This window comes from Schistocerca cancellata, chromosome 3, assembly GCF_023864275.1.
Source record: "Schistocerca cancellata isolate TAMUIC-IGC-003103 chromosome 3, iqSchCanc2.1, whole genome shotgun sequence".
In the NCBI taxonomy this organism is placed as follows: Eukaryota; Metazoa; Arthropoda; class Insecta; order Orthoptera; family Acrididae; genus Schistocerca; species Schistocerca cancellata.
In genome coordinates, this window is record NC_064628.1 from 500,690,397 (window position 1) to 500,712,889 (window position 22,493).

The 22,493-nt window shown below is 44.3% G+C and overlaps 1 protein-coding gene across 1 annotated transcript in view; it reads left to right on the forward strand.

Moving 5' to 3' along the window:
• Positions 1-22,493, forward strand: part of LOC126175272 (tRNA dimethylallyltransferase-like) — a 1,221,602-nt gene that overhangs the window by 125,731 nt on the left and 1,073,378 nt on the right. The window contains exon 3 of the mRNA XM_049921925.1: positions 14,492-14,535. The gene's annotated coding sequence lies outside the window, so the exon portion shown is untranslated. The remainder of the gene's footprint in view (positions 1-14,491; positions 14,536-22,493) is intronic.

Below are 22,493 nucleotides of genomic sequence, written 5' to 3' on the forward strand. Positions count from 1 at the left end.
GTGTCCTGTCCAATTTGTTGCCTCGGATTTTAGGGAGAGGATTTTAATGTGCTGTTGGGTGACTGGCTCACCCAGGTTTTAGGTAAGAGGTCCGCCAGTCACGATTACCTACTTGTTTCACTTCGATTTCTGTTCTCTTTTCCATGTGTTTCCTTTCCTTTTTTTAGTGTGTTTCTTCTCCTCTTCTTTTGCCTCTGTATGTGAGGATTTGGAACTGCGTCAGGTCTGTCTCTTTTAGCCGTTCTCCTTGTTCGCTGTCCGCCTTCGTCCTTTACCGCATGTGTTCCTGTTTCTATGCGTTTGGGCGCTGATGACCACGCTGTTTAGCGCCCGAAAACCTCAAACCACACACACACACACAACTCGGTGTCGACGAGTTACCGCGCGCTTCGTACTGGCCGAGCCAGACGACGATTACGGGTGTCAAGGGAGTGCAGGCGGCGTTCAGGGTCGCCGTGATAGGTAATCTGCGTGCCGGAGGGCGAGGCCTCGGTCGCGGCGTGGCCGCTGGCGCCGGCCTGTTGGCGGTGTCAGCCCGCTCAGCTGCTGAGCTGGTGTCGCCGGCTGACCCCTGCAGCGCTCCCTGGAACCGGACGTCACGCCGCGAGTGGCGGCGGTCCGCCTGCGAGCTGACGCGTGGCCCCGCCGGTTTGTAGACATCAGCACGGCGCTGGGAAAGAATGCGGTCGCGCGTGCATTCTCCATTCACTCGTTCTGTGTCTTTTTCCGTTTGGGGCAAAGTCCAGAGACACGTCGCCGCGCGATCCGGCCTTGTGGCTTCTAGCGCGTGTAGTTAGATAACCGATGAGATATAAAAAATGCGTTCACCACAAACCAGCATATCTGGCCAAAACACTATTGAAAGGTTACTAAGTTGCTACTTAGTTATCAAAACATTTGGATTCGAGCTGACTTAACCTTGTAACTCGCTGCGACGTATATATCGGCCCCGATGTTGCGCGCGCTCTGTGCTAACGAGACGTATACACTGATGAGCCAGACCGTTATGATCACTGCCCATCGCGAGATTGAATGCCGCTAGATGGCGATGAAGGCATCTGACGCGTGAGAATAGTCGAGAAACCGAGCAGGTACGAATGTGAAATCGTCCTTTGCGACGATAAGGTTGCATGTCTCGAAAGGAGGATATAAGATGAACATCAACAAAAGCAAAACGAGGATAATGGAATGTTGTCGAATTAAGTTGGGTAATGCTGAGGGAATTAGATTAGGAAATGAGACATTTAAAGTAGTAAAGGAGTTTTGCTATTTGGGGAGCAAAATAACTGATGATGGTCGAAGTAGAGAAGATATAAAATGTAGACCGGCTATGGCAAGGGAAGCGTTTCTGAAGAAGAGAAATTTGTTAACATCGAGTCTAGATTTAAGTGTCAGGAACTCGTTTCTGAAAGTATTTGTATGGAGTGTAGCCATGTGTGGAAGTGAAACATGGACAATAAATAGTTTGGATGAGAAGAGAATAGAATAGAAGCTTTCGAAATGTGGTGCCACAGAAGAATGCTGAACATTAGATGGGTAGATCACATAACTAATGAGGAGGTATTGAATGGAATTGGGGAGAAGAGGAGTTTGTGGCACAACTTGACTAGAAGAAGGGATCGGTTGGTAGGACATGTTCTGAGACATCGAGGGATCACCAATTTAGTATTGGAGGGCAGCGTGGAGGGTAAAAATCGTAGAGGGAGTCCAAGAGATGAATACACTAAGCAGATTCAGAAGGATGTAGGTTGCAGCATCAAACCAGTCTCAGGACTGAAGACCACAACAACAACAACAACAACAACAACAACATTGGGAAATCCTGTGGTATAAGTGACTTGGACACAGGCCGGATTGTAACGGACCGACACCAGGAAAACGGACATCTTGCAAATGGAGAATGTGATCGGCTTTTCGCCTGCTGTTGTCGTGAGCATCCTTGGTAAGCGGTTAAGTGGCGGCGAACCCATGGGTAGGCGACAGGGCGTTGGATGCTGGCTCCTCATTAAGATTGGAGGAGGTCGAAATCTTTCGCCCGTTCTGTAAACCACTATAGATGGCTATCTGTAATATATCTGACGGCAGAGTACAGAGCTGTTGCAGGCACATGTGTTTCGGAGCACAACAGTCGATCATTACCTTTCCCAAATTAACCTAACGATATCATCACTTACGACTGCAATGGGTACGGGACCGTCGATCAGTGTAAAGGTGTCGCTTGGTCCGATGAATCACGTTTATTACTACAGGAGGTCGATGGTCGTGTCAGGATACGTTATCCAGGCAAATTGCTGCTCGAAACGCACCACGCCACGGTCGCAGGCTCGTGGAGCCAGTATTATTCACTGTGATACATTTACCTGGGCTTCTATGGGACCCATAGTAATCGAAGCCACTATGACAGCTATGGACTATCTCACTATTACTGCAGACCACCTGTATCCTTTCATAATTGATGTTTTCTGTGAAGGCGTTGTCATCTTCCATCTTACCTTACTGTCCTTGTCATAAGGCAAGAATCGTGGTACAGTGCTTTGAGGAGCGTGACAGTGAACTCTCGTAGATGTGTGACCACCAAATACTCCTGATTTGAACCCATTGGAACACATCAGGGACACTTGTGGACACTAGGTCGGAGCTCACAAACCACCAGCACGTTATTTCCGGAAATTTTGTGGCCTGTGCTTAGACTTCTGGTGCTGTATACCTTCATAAACGTACCAAGGACTTGAAACTTGATGACAGACCGAAATTGTGTGCTGGATCGAGGCTCGAACTCGGGACCTTGGCTTTTCGCAGGCAAGTGGTCTACCAACTGAGATGTCCAATCACGACTCTCGATCCGTCATTAGAGCTTTACCTCCTCCAGTACATCAACTCCTACTTTTCAACCTTCACACAAGCTCTCATGCGAAGCTTGCAGGAATAGCACTTCCGTGAAAAGGGGGCCTTGCGGAGAAATTGGATTGTTTGAGGGAAGAGACCAAACTGCGAGGTCATCGGTCTCATCAGATTAGGGAAGAACGGGGAAGGAAGTCGGCCGTGCCCTTTCAAAGGAACCATCCCGGCATTTGCATGGAGCGATTTAGGGAAATCACGGAAAACCTAAATTAGCATGGCCGGACGTGGGATTGAACCGTCGTCCTTCCGAATGCGAGTCCAGTGAGCTAACCACTGCGCCACCTCGCTTGGTTATTGCGGAGACGTGGCTTAGCCGCAGCCTAGGGGATGTTTTCAGAATGAGAGTTTCACTCTGCAGCGGAGTGTGTGCTTGTATGAAACTTCCAGGAATATTAAAACTGTGTGCCGGACCGAGAGATGCACGGTGAAAACCTTATTCTGGAAACGTCCGCCAGGCTGCGACTAAGCAATGTTTCCTCAGTATCCACTCTTTCAGGAGTGATAGTTTTGCAAGCTTCCCGGCGGAATTGCTGTGAAGTCTGGGAGATGGAAGTTGAGGTACTGGCGGAAGTAAAGCTGTGAGAACGGGTCGTGAGTCGTGCTTTGGTAGCTCAGATGGTAGAGCACTTACCCGCGAAAGGAGAAGGTCTCGAGTTAAGAGCATCGGTCCGGCACACAGTTTTCAATCTGCGCACTCTCCGCTGCAGAGTGAAAATCTCAATCTACCAACGACTTTTCGAGTACGTGGCAATCAGAATCGCTGTCGTCCTGTGCTCAAGAAATGGACCAAAACACCATTAAGCAGATCGTCATAATAAACGGCATGGATTACCGTTTTGTTTCCGGTTCGAAGTCATAAACCCATGTTTCGTCGCCAGTGACGATGTTCGACAAAAAATTGTAGCGATCAGACATGTAATGCACAAGCAGTTCCGCAAAGATGGTCCATGGTTGCTCTTCGTGGTCTTTAGTTAGGTGGGCGGCGCGGGATTAGCCGAGCGGTCTGGGGCGCCGCAGTAGTGGACTGTGCGGCTGGTCCCAGCGGAGGTTCGAGTCCTCCCTCGGGCATGGGTGTGTGTGTTTGTTCCTTCCCCGTTCTTCCCTAATCTGATGACCTTAGCAGTTAAGTCCCATAAAATTTCACACATTTTCACTTTTGTTAGGTGGCGAGGAATCTAGCGGGCACACACCTTGGATTGCCCCAACTAGTGAACCATTCTGTCAGCACTACCAACAGAGACGTCCAGTCGTGCAGCGAGGTGTTTGATTGTGATCCGTCGATCACCTCGAATGAGAGTGTCCGTACGTTCCAACACTGCAGGAGTCACAGCTGTGTGCCGCCTACCGGCACGCGAAGATCGGACAAGTTTGGGCGACCTTGTTGCCATGTCGACAGATGCCTCACCTGACTCGATTTGTTCACTGCAAGGTCTCTGTAGACATTCTTCAAGCGCCTGTGAATATCTGCGATGCTCTGGTGTTGCGCTAAAAGAAACTCAGTGACAACTAGGAACACACTTCCGTTACTGAAGCAGTTTTAAAGGTTATGTATAGCGGCGCCACCAATTGGAACTTCATTAAACTATAGGGCTGAAGCGGACATATTCAGCAATGTCCGAAAAAAGTGTGTTGCATTAATGGCTCTGAGCACTGTGAGACTTAACTTCTGAGGTCATCAGTCCCCTAGAACTTAGACCTACTTAAACCTTATTAACCTAAGGACATCACACAAGTCCATGCCCAAGGCAGGATTCGAACCTGCGACCGTAGCGGTCACGCGGTTCCAGACTGTAGCGTCCAGAACCGCTCGGCCACCCCAGCCGGCTGTGTCGTATTACTTACTGATGCCCCTCGACGTTTCGACCTTTTAACGCAGAATGGATGTATGGACTTCATGAATTTGTAGGCTGTACTAATAACATAAATGTTTCTCATAGATGGCAGAAGCAGTTTTTGTAGTTGTCTTTCGCCTCTTTTGGCTGTATTACAGTGTAGTGGCGTGTAATGAAGCCGTTGGAGTTGTCATCAAACAACTGGTTATCAAACGCAGAAGTAGAAAGATTTCTGAGGCGTTGTGGTAGTGACGAATTATTTAATTTTCCTCCATTTTCGGATGAGGGTATTGTGGCTGTTGTCGATCGTAGTCTTTCAGTATCTCAGGACCGAGAAAACTGATCTTCATGTTTCATGATGATGTAGAGGAGAACGACGACAGTGGGAGTTCGCCTCCAGAATGTATGTTGCCTCCGCGACATCCGTCTTCGGCTGACCGTGATTACCGTAGAGAAACGCTTGTTTTTATACCGTCAAACATCGTCATTGGAAAACACCAAAACATTGTTAAAGCCATTGCTTACTTGCAGAGTATTGACGCTTTGTACAGAGATTGGCAGTTGACCCTCAGCATAAACAAATGAAATATATTGCTCATAAATAGGCGAAAAGACATAATATTATACGATTACATCACTGCCGAGCAACCATGGGATGCTGTCACACCCGTTAAACATCTGTGAGTATGTGTCTGGAGCGATTTAAAGTTGAACGACAATGAAAAACTAATCAGTGGAAGCGCGGATTCCAGGCTAATATTCTTTGGAAAAATTGCTCATGAATTCCAGTTCAATCACTCCATCGTCAGAATGATACTTGAATATTGCTTGTCGGTGTGGGTCTCGTTCCAGATACGATCGATAGGGGAAATAGAGTACATTCAAAGAAGAGCGGTGCGTTTTCTCACAGGTTCGTGTAGGAAGCGCGAAACGTAAATTAGATGTTCTTCCAACTCCGCTGGCAAACACTACAAAAGAGGCGTTGTGCATCAGGGTGTGGTTTACTTTTTAAAATTTCGAGAGCGTACCGTTCTAGACTAGTCAGTCAGTATATTGCGAATTCCAGTTCAATCACTCCATCGTCAGAATGATACTTGAATATTGCTTGTCGGTGTGGGTCTCGTTCCAGATACGATCGATAGGGGAAATAGAGTACATTCAAAGAAGAGCGGTGCGTTTTCTCACAGGTTCGTGTAGGAAGCGCGAAACGTAAATTAGATGTTCTTCCAACTCCGCTGGCAAACACTACAAAAGAGGCGTTGTGCATCAGGGTGTGGTTTACTTTTTAAAATTTCGAGAGCGTACCGTTCTAGACTAGTCAGTCAGTATATTGCATTTCACTACATACATCTCGCGGAAAAACTATGACAGATTCGAACTAAACGGGAGCATGCCCGCAGTCGCTCTTCCAGTGCATCATTCGAGACTGGAACAGGAATTTATTTATTTATTTTATGTCCAGCAGATTTATCCTGCATCCAGATTATCGCTCTTTAGGGATGAGCCGACACAGCTGTGAGTTTACGTACAATTCACACAGCGTGAGAGGGCAATGAACGCCAAAGAGCGGCAGCTATGGTCTCGCTAGATTCTTGTATGGAATATTATAACAGATAAACCACACTCGGATCAAATTAGCCCCTCGTACGGAGAAATAACAGTGTTATGGCGGGACTGCAAGACACTATAATGAATTTTTCACCGTACGGCCGAAAATCGATTCAGCAGTCAGAGACCTAGTGATACTCGCCTACGTCTGTTCGTTTACTTGACCGTACATTATGGGGCCCAGATTGCTGTAGTATTCCGTGTTTCCCATATGGCATTCAGCACTGTCACCTACTGAACAAAATAGGAGCTTAATGAAAATCGCAATACTTTTCTGATACAATTCAAGGAGTTCCTAACAGTTAGAGCTTTAACAGAACAAAATCGTTATACGTGAAGGTTAATTTGTGCGTACCCCAAGGGCGTATTACAAGGACTCTTTGCTGAAATTATCTATTTCGTATTAATTTGATTGAACTGCATGAAAAAAGTGACGGTGGATCATATGGTTCAAATGGCTCTGAGCACTATGGGACTTAACTTCTAAGGTCATCAATCCCCTAGAACTTAGAACTACATAAAGCTAACTAACCAAAGGACATCACACACATCCATGCCCGAGGCAGGATTCGAACCTGCGACCGTAGCGGTCGCGCGGTTTCAGACTGAAGCGCCTAGAACCGCTCCGCCACTGCGGCCGGCGACGGTGGATCGCTAAATATACTAAGAGAACTATGAAATTGCCATTTATTGGGAAGCCAATAACGCAGCAGTTTTCGCTAAAAGTTGGTTTATGAACACTTAATTACTAATCCACATGACGGCTGAAAGTTATCAAGTTATCTGCAGACAATTTGCTTTCCGCGGGATTTACACGCATGAAGTTCGTCAGCGAGCGGTCAATTCCGTTCTCATTCTACACACACACACACACAAGATTCACTTCCTGCTTCGGCGACAGGTGCTTGTCAGAGAGCGTAAAATTAATGACAATACATGAATTCATTTGGAGCGTTGTAATCTACGTTCTCGCGCATGGCAGATGCAGAAGGTCGCCAAGTCACAGAAATTCTCAGGGGACAATTCCACAAATGGCTTCCCGCACGTCAGCCGTATGTCGTATCTTTACCTCGCGCTCAAGCCGGTCAAATCACCGTCACTCTCACACTAAGGGGCAGAAATAAACAAAAAAATCGGTGATATCTGTATGATCGGAAGTGGGCCATGCTTCTCGTCGGAGGACTTTCCATTTTAAAGTTTAGTACCACCTTCTTTTCGCATATCAACGAGATACTTTCGAAAAAGTATCGCTCATTTTTTATTAAAAGAAACTGCGGTGCTAATGTACAACTGAGTTAGCCTATTCATGAACTTAAAACAGAAAAAAAAGTAAGTACATCCCGTGAACAAATGGCTCCGCCAAGTTACTTCCATTCAGGCAAGCTTAGTAATATAGTTTCTGGCAGAGGGCTGTAACACTCAAAACAAACCAGAAATTTATGGAACGAGAAATTTGCAGCACATTTCTTGTCTATATAAATATCAGTTTCGGAAAAGAGGGGTACAGCTGCTATTGGAAGTACACTGACACCAATTTGTATATGTATGGCCCGTTTCTCTGACTGAGTTCGTTGGTCTTGGCAGAGAACTAGCTGGTTTGAATCCTGGTCTGGAAATAATTTTTCATCATCGGAACTCGTCCTGTTGGCGGGGGAAGGGGGAGGGGGGCGAAAGAGGACTCCCCGACATACATATGGACCGAAAATATCACCGAGTAACCACGGAATACTGCCTGTTTCGACGATCATCACTTTTTGTATCGGCCGACATCCCTCCTATCTGTTGCCTAACATTTCGAGATGTCCACCGATATCTACATCTATCTTTGCAAGTGACTTGATAGGTCTACTTGCGCGTGTACTCATTTATTTTGGATTGGTCTTTGTTGCCAATCATCGCGGTTTAGTATAGTTTTAAATGTATCTGTTTACGTGTACTGTGAACCTGTCTACTCAGTAATGAAAGCTAGTGAATGATGGGTGGGTACAGGGCGAGAGAGAAGTACTTTACCCCTTGGAAGTGAGGCACTGGGACTATACCGTGAAATAGAAAATTTGGTGGGAACGCCTTGTTGCTGTGGCCCCACCAGGTATCGCAGAGATCAGTTGCATCTTACAGAAGAAAAACAAAACAGTTCATAAACGTCAGCATTATACGTAATCAGGACTGATCATCACAATATCCTCTGGAAGTTAAACCTCACTTTTTAATTTTATTGTTTATTTATCCTGGTTGGATTAGCACCACCAGGCAATCTCTTACGTCGGACCAGTACCCTTTTTTACATCATAGTTACCGAAGATAAAACAATTTTGATAATGACAAATAGTGTTAATGTGATTTGGATATTCATAGTGGCATTGTGAGTAAATAATACTATGAACGAATAAAGTTAATAGTGGCAGTACTTGTAGTACCACTGCCACTAATAGTGACAATAATAATAATAATAATAATAATAATAATAATAAGTTGGAAATATACAAAGTAGATCCTAAATTGATACAGTTTCTAAACACAGTAATGAAAAACTGGAAAACCACACTTAATATCCAAACAAATTCAGATAACATCACATCACAGCCAATACAGATTAAGCGTGGAATATACCAAGGAGACTCATTAAGTCCTTTCTGGTTCTGTCTTGCTCTGAACCCACTATCCAACATGCTAAATAATACAAATTATGGATACAATATTACTGGAACATACCCACACAAAATCACACATTTGCTATACATGGATGATCTAAAACTACTGGCAGCAACAAATCAACAACTCAACCAATTACTAAAGCTAACAGAAGTATTCAGCAATGATATAAATATGTCTTTTGGTACAGACAAATGTAAGTAAAATAGCATAGTCAAGGGCAAACACACTAAACAAGAAGATTACATATTGGATAACCACAGCGACTGCATAGAAGCGATGGAAAAAACAGATGCCTATAAATACCTAGGATACAGACAAAAAATAGGAATAGATAATACAAATATTAAAGAAGAACTAAAAGAAAAATACAGACAAAGACTAACAAAAATACTGAAAACAGAATTGACAGCAAGAAACAAGACAAAAGCTATAAATACTTATGCTATACCAGTATTGACCTACTCATTTGGAGTAGTGAAATGGAGTGACACAGACCTAGAAGCACTCAGTACACTTACACGATCACAATGCCACAAATATAGAATACATCACATACATTCAGCAACAGAAAGATTCACATTAAGCAGAAAGGAAGGTGGAAGGGGATTTATAGATATAAAAAACCTACATTATGGACAGGTAGACAATTTAAGAAAATTCTTTCTAGAACGAGCAGACACTAGCAAAATACACAAAGCAATCATTCATATAAATACATCAGCTACACCATTGCAATTTCATAACCACTTCTACAACCCTTTAGATCACATAACATCAACAGATACAAAGAAAGTAAATTGGAAAAAGAAAACACTACACGGCAAGCACCCGTATCATCTAACACAGCCACACATAGATCAAGACGCATCCAACACATGGCTAAGAAACGGCAATATATACAGTGAGACGGAAGGATTCATGATCGCAATACAGGATCAAACAATAAACACCAGATATTACAGCAAGCATATTATTAAAGATCCCAATACCACAACAGATAAATGCAGACTTTGCAAACAACAAATAGAAACAGTAGATCACATCACAAGCGGATGTACAATACTAGCAAATACAGAATACCCCAGAAGACATGACAATGTAGCAAAAATAATACATCAACAACTTGCCATAAAACATAAACTAATAAAACAACACGTTCCCACATACAAGTATGCACCACAAAATGTACTGGAGAATGATGAATACAAATTATACTGGAACAGAACGATTATAACAGATAAAACAACACCACATAACAAACCTGACATCATACTCACCAATAAAAAGAAGAAATTAACACAACTAATTGAAATATCCATACCCAACACAACAAATATACAGAAGAAAACAGGAGAAAAAATTGAAAAATACATCCAACTGGCTGAGGAAGTCAAGGACATGTGGCATCAGGATAAAGTCGACATTATCCCAATTATACTATCAACTACAGGAGTCATACCTCACAATATTCACCAGTATATCAATGCAATACAGCTATATCCAAACATATATATACAACTACAAAAATCTGTAATTATTGATACATGTTCAATTACCCGAAAGTTCCTAAATGCAATATAACATATACCATACAGTTACAAGGAAGTCACGCTTGACTGAGGTCCGCGTCACGTTCCATTTTTAACCAGACTTAAGTCTGAGAAAAAAAAGTCAATAATAATAATAATGGCAGATATAAAAAGAAAAATACTTGTTTTCTGATACAGTAATGCGAACAGGAAATTTAAGGAGGCTGCATCGACTAAAAGCTCTGTGAAATGAGGAAGGTCAGATTGGATAGAAGGATGAACAAGGGTAACTGGTGCGTAGAGGGAAATGGTAATCATTATTTTTGCTTTGCAGACACGTCATTAAGTGTCTTCTGAAGCCGTTGGCATTATTCAGTTCTCTGACATCATGCGGAAGTTTACTCCTGAGTCGGATTTCTGCCACTGGGAAGGACTTCCAGAAAGTGGCTAAACGATGAAGTTGAACAGAAAGGATTTTTCCCTGATGGGAACCGATGTTTCTGCCATGTTGTTTAGAGGAGAGATGTGAGGGACAGTGAACCTTGATAAGACAGTTGAAAGGATATGAAAATCTTTGCGCTTACCTGCACGCAGCCAGGATAGCTGTGCATATGATGATGAAATATGATCAAAGAGTCGAACATCACAGATACAGTATAATGAGCACAGGCATTCATAACCAGTTCCAAGCGCCGCGACCATCCCTGAGAAAGACGTTGCAGGATATCATCCCTTTAATCGATCGTTCTCTGCACTGTAAATACACTACTGGCCATTAAAATTGCTACACCACGAAGATGACGTTCTACAGACGCGAAATTTAACCGACAGGAAGAAGATGCTGTGATATGCAAATGATTAGCTTTTCAGAGCATTCACACAAGGTTGGCGCCGGTGGTGACACCTACAACGTGCTGACATGAGGAAAGTTTCCAATTGATTTCTCATACACAAACAGAAGCTGACCGGCGTTGCGTGGTGAAACGTTGTTGTGATGCCTCGTGTAAGGAGGAGATATGCGTACCATCACGTTTCCGACTTTGATGGAGGTCGGATTGTAGCCTATCGCGATTGCGCTTTATTGTTTCGAGACATCGCTGCTCGCGTTGGTCGAAATCCAATGACTGTTCGCAGAATATGGAATCGGTGGGTTCAGGAGGGTAATACGGAACGCCGTGCTGGATCCCAACGGCCTCGTATCACTAGCAGTCGAGATGACAGCCGTCTTATCCGCATGGCTGTAACGGATCGTGCAGCCACGTCTCGATCCCTGTGTCAACAGATGGTGACGTTTGCAAGACAACAACCATCTGCACGAACAGTTCGACGACGTTTGCAGCAGGATGGACTATCAGCTTGGAGACCATGGCTGCGGTTACCCTTGACGCTGCATCACAGACAGGAGCGCCTGCGATGGTGTACTCGACGACGAACCTGGGTACACGAATGGCAAAACGTCATTTTTTCAGATGAATTCAGGTTCTGTTTACAGCATCATGATGGTCGCATCCGTGTTTGCCGACATCGCGGTGAACGCACATTGGAAGCGTGTATTCGTCATCGCCATACTGGCGTATCACCCGGCGTGACGGTATTGGGTGCCATTGGTTACACGTCTCAGTCACCTCTTGTTCGCATTGACGGCACTTTGAACAGTGGTCATTACATTTCAGATGTGTTACGACCCGTGGCTCTACCCTTCATTCGATCCCTGCGAAACCCTACATTTCAGCAGGATAATGCACGACCGCATATTGCAAGTCCTGTACGGGCCTTTCTGGATACAGAAAATGTTCGACTGCTGCCCTGGCCAGCACATTCTCCAGATCTCTCACCAATTGAAAACGTCTGGTCAATGGTGGCCGAGCAACTGGCTCGTCACAATACGCCAGTCCTCTTGATGAACTGTGGTATCGTGTTGAAGCTGCATGGGCAGCTGTACCTGTACACGCCATCCAAGCTCTGTTTGACTCAATGCCCAGGCGTATCAAGGCCGTTATTAGGGCGAGAGGTGGTTGTTCTCGGTACTGATTTCTCAGGATCTAAGCACCCAAATTGCGTGAAAATGTAATCACATGTCAGTTCTAGTATAATATATTTGTCCAATGAATACCCATTTATCATCTACATTTCTTCTTGGTGTGGCAATTTTAGTGGGCAGTAGTGTATATCTAGAGTAAGGATTCTGTCAAAAAAATGGATTTTGTCCATGGCAGCACCTTTTTCCAAAACGTATTAATTTCAAAATAATGGCAGCTACAACGGAAGGCGATAAAGTCTGGATTAAATTAAAAAGAAAAGGTCTCAGTAAATTCTTATAGACTGTGAACATAGAACTGTTTTATTGATTATCCTCCCTTGGAAACAGCATTTTAACCTTTCTATGCCCATTGCATCAAAGGATGCAGAGTGTGTGTCAGGATATTGGTTCAGCCTTTCTTTTCCTTTCACCGTGATAGTTGTTGCTAGCTACGTGGATATACACTTTCGAGTACCAGTTACTGTCGTTCATAGTCAAAAGCTGCTCATCGACCATCGGAAAACTATCTATATTGCGATTCCGTTCTAGCAGCGTGATGACTGCGACTTTGTCACCACACTGTTTCCGTACGTCATTTCTGTATTTGACGTCCACTGCTGCCGCAGTGCAGCTGGCGACAACAAATAAAGTGTCCAGTGGCTGCTTTGGTGACAGGAAGGAGACGCCTTTCCCCTGGCGCACCTGACATCGCGGCAGGTGTGTGACCTTTGCTGCGCGCCAGATGCTGGATGCTGTATCCTTGGCACAAACTGTCACGGGTCCATTGGACGGCTCCAGCAATACAGCTGTGCCATTATTGTTGCGCATGACATCATGTGAGGAGAGCTCCTTAAAACGTGTTACCTACTGTTTTATAGGCGTAGACGGAGACTCTTGCCGAGCGAGATGGCGCACTGGGTAGCACACTGGACTCTCATTCGGGACGACGACGGTTCAAACCCGTGTTCGGCCATCCTGATTTAGGATCAAAAATGGCTCTGAGCACTATGGGACTTAACTTCTGAGGTCATCAGTCCCCTACAACTTAGAACTATTTAAACCTAACCAACCTAACGCACACACCCATGCCCAAGGCAGGATTCGAACTTGCGACCGTAGCGGTCGCGCGGTTACATACTGCCTGGAACCGCTCGACCACACTGGCTGGCGATTTAGGTTGTGCGTAATTTTCCTAAATCGCTTCAGGCAAATCCTGGGATGGATCCTTTGAAAGGGTACTGCCGACTTCCTGCCACATCCTTTCCTAATCCAATGAGACCGATGATCTCGCTGTTTGGTCCCCTTCTCTAAATCAACCAACCGGCCAACCAACCAACCAACCAACCAACCAACCAACTGATCCTCTTGTGATCTGTAAAGTACAAGTAAGAAGGCGCACTGAAACAAGGGTATTGCAATGTAGTCGTAGATTAAATGAGACTGTGCTGAGGGAGTAAGATTACGTAATGAGACACTGAAAGTAGCACATGAGTTTCGCTGTTTGAGCAGGTAGGTTTGACCTCTCTCGAATCAGTGATGAAGGTCTCTTTGATTAAGTAGCAGTTTTCTAACGCTGCTGTTGAACCACGGCGGGTCTTTCCCGCCTTTTATAACTGCTCGGAACATACTTGTCCAAGGCATACTGAACGGTGCCTTAGAACTTTTCCCATTGGTCTTCCACGTCTTCATCCTCAGTATCGAATATTTGATGCTGACTACTCAGATACTCTGCATTTTGTATTCTGTCACTCTTACTAAGCAAGAATACCATACTAAAATGCCTAATTCTGCTTAAAGTGCACATTCGTGTGTCCAGATTCACAGGACAGCATAACAGTTCTGACGTGGATCTAGCAGTGATAAAGTGATAATTGGATTTAGATATTGATTATGTAAAGTATTTATAGCTATTCGATGCTTTTATACGCATTTTTGTTATGTTTCAGGTATGGATGTCCCTATATGCCCCAATGAATCTCTTCACATTAGAGTGAGTACTCTTCTCAATGATTCTTTCTTAACTTATTTCCCATACTAAGCACTTCTCCATAAAGTAGAGACCTGTCTTGTGAAGCAACACGAATTACGGCAAGTTAATGTACAGAATATAATCCAATTGTAAGCAGAATATTAAGTCATCGTTGCCGGAAGGTATTTCTTGGTTGATTCGCTGTTGAAGCAGAAATCTCAATTAATTGCTCTCGAGACTTTCTATGTAAGATCGATTTTGCGCTCGTCCGTCATGCACAAGCATTGCTTTCTTTTTGTCTCCAGTTATAGCATTTTTTTAATGAATGATATCAGTTGCCTGTTTATCATATGCTCTTGTTTTTAAAAAGAGAGGCGTATATCACTTGCTAATGAAATTATCGTTTTGCTTCGTTGTAGCGCTCGATTAGACGCTACATTCATTTATATCTATAGGAGTTGTTAAATGACGTGAAACTGACAAATATCATCAAATTTACATGCGATTAACAGAGAAAATACGAAACCGACATGAAATACAGATGAGAATATCCGTCTTAGTCATAAGACAATTTTCACTGTGCATTTCGAAGCCGTCGACTACATTTCAGGGGTATCACAGTATTACAGCCTGTGGCCAAGTGTGTGCTATGTATATCAGCAGTGAGGTCCAATAATATTACGATTAGTTAAAGGTAAGAAATAAATCAGCTGAAAATGCACAGTCTTTGCTTAGTTCTGTCTTTAGTACGACTGGGAAAATATCCTGTAACCACCGAAAGACAGTGCCACTCGCTACGCGGGAATCGTACACACAATATATCCATACCTTATTAACTGACATAAATCCAATTTGCCATCCTCCGAAACGCCTACTGGAAAGAACAGAAGATGTTACTGGTTACGGAAAACATTGTTTCCAGAGTACGTGTGAAATAAAACATACTGATAACTTTAGAAAACTAGATAATTGTGTGAAATTTAAAACCTAAGTTGACAAAGTCAATCCATCATTGATCTCTTCCGTTATTTTCACGAAATGTAATTAAATTGACCGACTAAAACCAACAGATGCGCGACCAAGCATACATAATTGTATAAATGTCAACAGCGTCTGATAATTTTGTGTTTTGCTACAGATTTTACTGTTGGTATTTTCGTATATCGTGGATACGTGTACGTCGGGGTAACACCATAGTGGTAACAAAGCGGTACTGTGATCGGCGGCTGTAAAAGCTTAGCCATATAATTTACGGTTGCCCTTGTAAAACATTGCCAGAGGTTTAACTACCACAGGTCATAACATAGTTCTGAAAATTCAATTCTCTCGCTTGAAATCCATTTCAGTTCTCTAACCGCTTGCGCCAATAACAACTTGACCCTGAGCTGGGAACGAAGTTTGCGGTACTGGAACATCCGCCTCTCCCACTGCTAAACCACTAAGTCGTAAATTCTCGGGGTTTTCCCTTTCTGTTTCAATGGCTAACTGTCATGTTTTGGGTTGGGCTGTTTGGGGAAGGAGACAAGACAGCGAGGTCATCGGTCTCATCGGATTAGAGAAGAACGGGGAAGAAAGTCGGCCGTGCCCTTTGAAAGGAACCATTCCAGCATTTTCCTGGAGCGATTTAGGGAAATCACGGAAAACCTAAATAAGGATGGCCGGACGCGGGATTGAACCGTCGTCCTCCCGAATTCGAGTCCAGTGCCTTACCACTGCGCCACCTCGCTCGGTGTCATGTTTTCTCTTTTAGTATATTTATATTATATTAGGCAATAAATGAGTAAATTTAAATAGAAATTTATTAACATTTGACGAAATAGGATCACGCAACGTCTTAGCTAAATGTGAAAGGAAAACCTTGTAAATCTTTCGTGTGAATAATAGCTATGCAAAATATAAATACCTACATCATAAGCGCTTCATTAAATAATTATATAAAAAAGTGGGTGAATGGAATCGAAAAAAACATTGTAATAGAAACAAAAATAGCGTGTAACAAATAGGGCCTTCAAAGAACTCAAATACGTCATAATAACGGGGACATGACACCAACTGAAGTTCGTATGAACTTTAGGTGCAGAATAGTACATTATAAATATAACTGATTACAAGCAAACATAAACAGACTATACACTGCAACACACTGGTATTGAACCAAAAGAGAACTAGAATGAATTTTAAATATATACATGAGCTGTGTCTAGCAGTCAGTCACATTCATCAGAACTAGCTGACGAACGCAAAATAAATTTTGTTGGTTTCGTTACCGATGCGATAGATAATAACTGTCTACCATATATAATAACTGCCTACCAATAATAGTTGGCAACCCAGATACGCACGTGTCGCATAGCTTCTTAGAGCATTCCAGGCGAGTTAGGGTTGGCATTTCACGCATTGGTAGCTAGTAATATGTTTGTTCCGTTAGGAACAATATCTGGAGCTCTTATGTTTTTCTAGCCTTTCGGTTTGAACTGATCTCCTCAGTGACTGAGCTGCTTCACCGTTTCGTCATCTGTTCTCACTATTCCCACACTAACTGCTCGTAAATGGTCTGGTAAATTTGTCTAGAGCTTGTACGAAATAAAATCTCGACGTCGCAGCTTTGTCCTTGACATGTTTGTGCAAAACATAGGCACTGAAGCAACTGACTGACGCAAATGAAACAAAGTAGTCAAAGGCTACCTTATAGTCCGTCTATTACACGAATAATTGCTGCGTTTCCTGTCGAGTATGTCTACACCTGACTTCGCTGCATTGTAAAATGAAATAATTTCGGGTTTCTCATTTCCTTGGTCGACAAAATCATCATGGTGCATTGTAGACGAGTGAATCACAGCGTTGCTCCTCTTTTGTGTATAGGTAAGAAGAGTCAGCTCTTTGGCGAATCCGTAGACGACTGAACCGATGGGTTTTCTCCTATCTGGGAGAAGTTCCGTGAGGATTTTTGGCCTTTGTTATCCGCATGGTCCCAACCATCGTGAGTCCGGTGTCCCACAACTGCCGGGCAATTTGCACCAACGAAGACCAGTTACTGAGGTGATATTTCTATATTGTAGATGCATTTCTATAAGCGTACTACTGTTTGACAGGTGTTTTTGCTCGACAGTGAGCCCTACCCCATCAATGTCTTTCCCGACGTACACATATGCGTTATACATGTATGAATTCCTCGCGTCCGTCAAACACATTATTTTTATGCCGTATCTAGCCACTTTGGTGATTTTGTACATTCTGAACCGTCATCGACCTCTCAAACGAGTCAAGGTCTCGTCTACGCAAGCAAATGCCTCAATTCCGTGATTCCGCTCAGAATTGTCAATAAAAATCTCATAAACAGCTGAAGTGGCTGCAAGGGGGTTTAATTTCTCTCTCCCTCTCTTCTCCTTGTTGAATCATCGAAGCGCAGAACCTAAGCAATACTTTACATCTCTCTTCCGGCATAATATCCCGGAAAATTGTACGACCAGTCTCACTGGAAGAAAAAAAGAGAATGAAAGTCCTCCTTGGATGATCTGAAAATTCCCGATAATATAAGGAGGCCAAAAAGTGCAGATATTTCTCCTTATACGAAACGCTGTCCCAGTCCACCTCACAATGTTACGTATTATATTGTCGGAGGAGAAGATACGCCAGATAACTTCGGGACCGGGATTTTGTCATCTTCGAACGTCTTCCTTCTGACATGAAAGCCGTATTTTTATAACATTAGTCGCTGAACGGCTGTTTAGCGAGGCAGTTGGTTTTGAATTCCAAGAAAAACACCCCTGTATTCCAGAGTAAGTTCCAGCATGTTCTGTATCTTCACGGGATCATTGTTCACACCTCTACTCTCCATCTGGTCTGAAATCATCATCTGACGAAGCTGCAGGAGTTACCTCTTTCAATTCTGCTTCCGATACTTCAGATGAAGAATTGTGATCAGAATGTTGCATGCCGGCTACATCTGGCGCATATGAGTCTTCGGAATCCACTTCTATGTCTGTTTCAGATTCGTCGGATATTGAGGGAATGTGACCCATAATGTTTTTCGTTCGAGAAGAACCCTGCTCATTGTTCACCTGAAATGACAGCAAAGCACTTCATCACTACGTTTTATGAAAGATCATAAAATGTAATTACTGCACCGAAGAATGGGATATTTATGACTATATACAGGGCTATTACAAATGATTGAAGCGATTTCATAAATTCACTGTAGCTCCATTCATTGACATATGGTCACGATACACTACAGATACGTAGAAAAACTCATAAAGTTTTGTTCGGCTGAAGCCGCACTTCAGGTTTCTTCCGTCAGAGCGCTCGAGAGCGCAGTGAGACAAAATGGCGACAGGAGCCGAGAAAGCGTATGTCGTGCTTGAAACGCACTCACATCAGTCAGTCATAACAGTGCAACGACACTTCAGGACGAAGTTCAACAAAGATCCACCAACTGCTAACTCCATTCGGCGATAGTATGCGCAGTTTAAAGCTTCTGGATGCCTCTGTAAGGGGAAATCAACGGGTCGGCCTGCAGTGAGCGAAGAAACGGTTGAACGCGTGCGGGCAAGTTTCACGCGTAGTCCGCGGAAAATTGGCTCATGCCACAACTGGAGACCGACAGCGCCGACTTCATCTTTCAACAGGGTGGTGCTCCACCGCACTTCCATCATGATGTTCGGCATTTCTTAAACAGGAGACTGGAAAACCGATGGATCGGTCGTGGTGGAGATCATGATCAGCAATTCATGTCATGGCCTCCACGCTCTCCCGACTTAACCCCATGCTATTTCTTTCTGTGGGGTTATGTGAAAGATTCAGTGTTTAAACCTCCTCTACCGACAAACGTGCCAGAACTGCGAGCTAGCATCAACGATGCTTTCGAACTCATTGATGGGGACATGCTGCGCCGAATGTTGGAGGAACTTGATTATCGGCTTGATGTCCGCCGAATCAGTAAAGGGGCACATATCGAACATTTGTGAATGCCTAAAAACTTTTTGAGTTTTTGTATGTGTGTACAAAGCATTGTGAAAATATCTCAAATAATAAAGTTATTGTAGAGCTGTGAAATCGCTTCAATCATTTGTAATAACCCTGTATGTCAATGGGAACACAGACGTCTATGAAACTATATTACACAAACCGCTTTGGAAGCGGTTGTATTTTATATATTTTGGGATATATCCCGCGAGACGAGTAATGGCGGACACGTAGATACTTCGCGACAACACACGAACGATTGAGAATCTCTTGGTGTTTGAGGACAAAACAGGAAATTGCAGCGCTGCAGTGTCCAGAAGTTGAAACTGTACCCGCCTGTGAGGTGGTCCATATTAAGGGTTAATAATGCCTTGATTGCATCGCAACCTGCGTGATGGGGCACATTGATAAAGGCAGTGGACTCACATTCGGAAGGACCGGGGTCAGCTCCCCATTCAGCCACTCGGATATAGCTATTTGAAGGTTTCCCAGAGTTGCTCAAGGCAAGGAGAAGGACGCGGATGATTTCCTCCGCCAACTTGAGACTGTGCTCCTTTTATAATGAACCTTCGTCGACTGTACGTTAAAGACAAATGTTACTTCTGTCCTCTTCTTTGTAATTGCTGTATGAAGTTATATGAGTTACTCTACGTTTCCGTGTCGTCGCCAGTACAACTGACGTTACACATACCGCTGTCCATTAAAATTGCAATGCCAAGTCATGAAAGTTTACTTATTGTTGCGTGTATAGTGTAGTAGGGAGAATACATGTTCAAATGTATTGGTTAGAGTAACAGTGCCTGTAAGACAGGTGGCCACCGAGTCGAGCAGAGCTTGGTTCAAATGGCTGTGAGCACTATGGGGCTTAACATCTGAGGTCATCAGTCCCCTAGAACTTAGAACTACTTAAACCTAACTAACCTAAGGACATCACACACATCCATGCCCGAGGCAAGGTTCGAACCTGCGACCGTAGCAGTCGCGCGGTTCCGGACGGAAACGCCTAGAACCGCTCGGTCACCGCGGCCGGCAGCAGAGCTTGGATGAGACATAGGAGTACGTCATTCCATGCTCATTCAACTCTGACACTAAGTTCATCAATAGTACAGTGTCCGATCACATTTATACTATCATCTGTCGAAAGCCTAAATAACCACCTTTTGCAGGGCTAGACGTGCATGAACAGTCAGTGAGGTTCTGGAAGGTACCTACAGGCATGTGGAGTTGGTTGTGCTAGGTTTCTCGGTTGAAGATCGCCGCGCGGAGTGGCTACGCGGTTAGAGGCGCCATGTCACTAATCGTGCGGCCCCTCCCGCCGGAGGTTCGAGGCCTTCCTCGTCCATGGGTGTGAGTGTTGTCCTTAGCGTTGATTTAGTTTAAGTAGTGTGTAAGTCTAGGGAGCGTTGACCTCAGTAGTTTGGACCCTCAGGAATTCACATACATTTGGTTGAGGATCCAGGGCGCGAACATCACGTTCGTGGTGGTCCTGTAGATTCGCGACTGCGTTGAAATCCGGGGAATTTGAAAGCCATGGAAGTACGGCAAACTCATCTTGGTGCTCATTGAACCACGTATCTACACTGCGACTGCGTGACAGGTTCCATCGTCCTGGTTGGTAGATGCCATAGTGGCGAAGAAAAACAAACTACTATATGTAGAGGTGGACATCGGCCTCGAGATAGAGGCATACTGGTGTTAATCCATTGTGCTTCCAGAATGAGGAGCTCACCCAGGCATTGTCACTAAAATTGTCGCCAGACCATAACGCTTCCTCCCCAATCTGTAACCTTCCGACGATTTTTGCGGCGTGTTTTGGCTGCTTTCAGACGTTTCACGCCGATCGAACATAAAACGTGATTCATCTGAAAAGGCTACCTGTCGCCACTCAGTGGACGTCCATTAAAGTACTGGCGTGCAAATTCCAGCCTTCGGCGCCAATGAACAGCAGTCAGCTGGAACCAGGCGCCTGCTGCGGAGCCCAAATGGCAGCGACATTCGGTGAATGGTTTTTGAGAAACACTGCTGGTAGCCCCTTGGTTCATCTGGGCAGTCACTTGCTCAACAGTTGCGCGTCTTTTCGTCAGTACACATTTCCGCAGCCATCGCTTATCCCTGTCATCTATGGCTCGTGTTTGCCTCGCTCACGGTTTTGAATAGCGTCTTTTTGCCATGCAAAGTATAACCAGGTTGCCGTGTGAACATTTTACGAACTTCGCCGTTTCGGAAGTACTCCCACCCTTGGCCCGAAAGCCAATGATCATGCCCAGATAAATCACTCCGTTTCCGAATTACAACAACCGCTGCACTGTTTTACACATCCTCTGTACACACTTTACGTACCCTCCACTGCTAGAGCTGCCACCTGCCGTCTGAGAGCACAGTAGTTACTACACGTTCATGTCAAACGTAAGCTGTGGTCACATTAAAGTGACTGTACCGTGGAATTGCTGGAAAGTGGTGGTGTGCCAGTCCCTCAACAACTCATGCCCGGAAGTAATCCTTGGGAGAAAGAGATCTGGTAAAGGTGCTAGCCAGGACAACAGTGGAATACTCTTCGTATCGAGGTAGACCTGGACAGCACGAGACCTCGATGATAGGACATCACCACCTCAGAACATTAAAAACTACTTCTGCTGTCCGAATTACCGTCTATGGGAATTGGATGTAACTTGTTGTGTAAAACACGGCACCCTATGCCATCACTTTAGGTACTGGGCTGGCGATAAGTAATGCAGTTTGGTACGTTCTTTCTCCCCGGAGCCTCCACTTTGAGATCCACCAATTGTGATGCTACGCGGAGCCGAGACTCGTCTGATGCGACTATGTGGCATGTTTCCTGCGTTCGCTATCTTCGAACGATTGTCGGTGCACTTCGCTCTTTGCTGCAGCGTCAAGGGATGCCGGCACAATTGTCGCCGGGCTGACAGGCTCTGGTACTCTAGACGTAGTCGTACTGCACATGTGTATATCAGTCTTGCTGCAACGAGCACATTAACTGATTCAAGGCGTTTGAC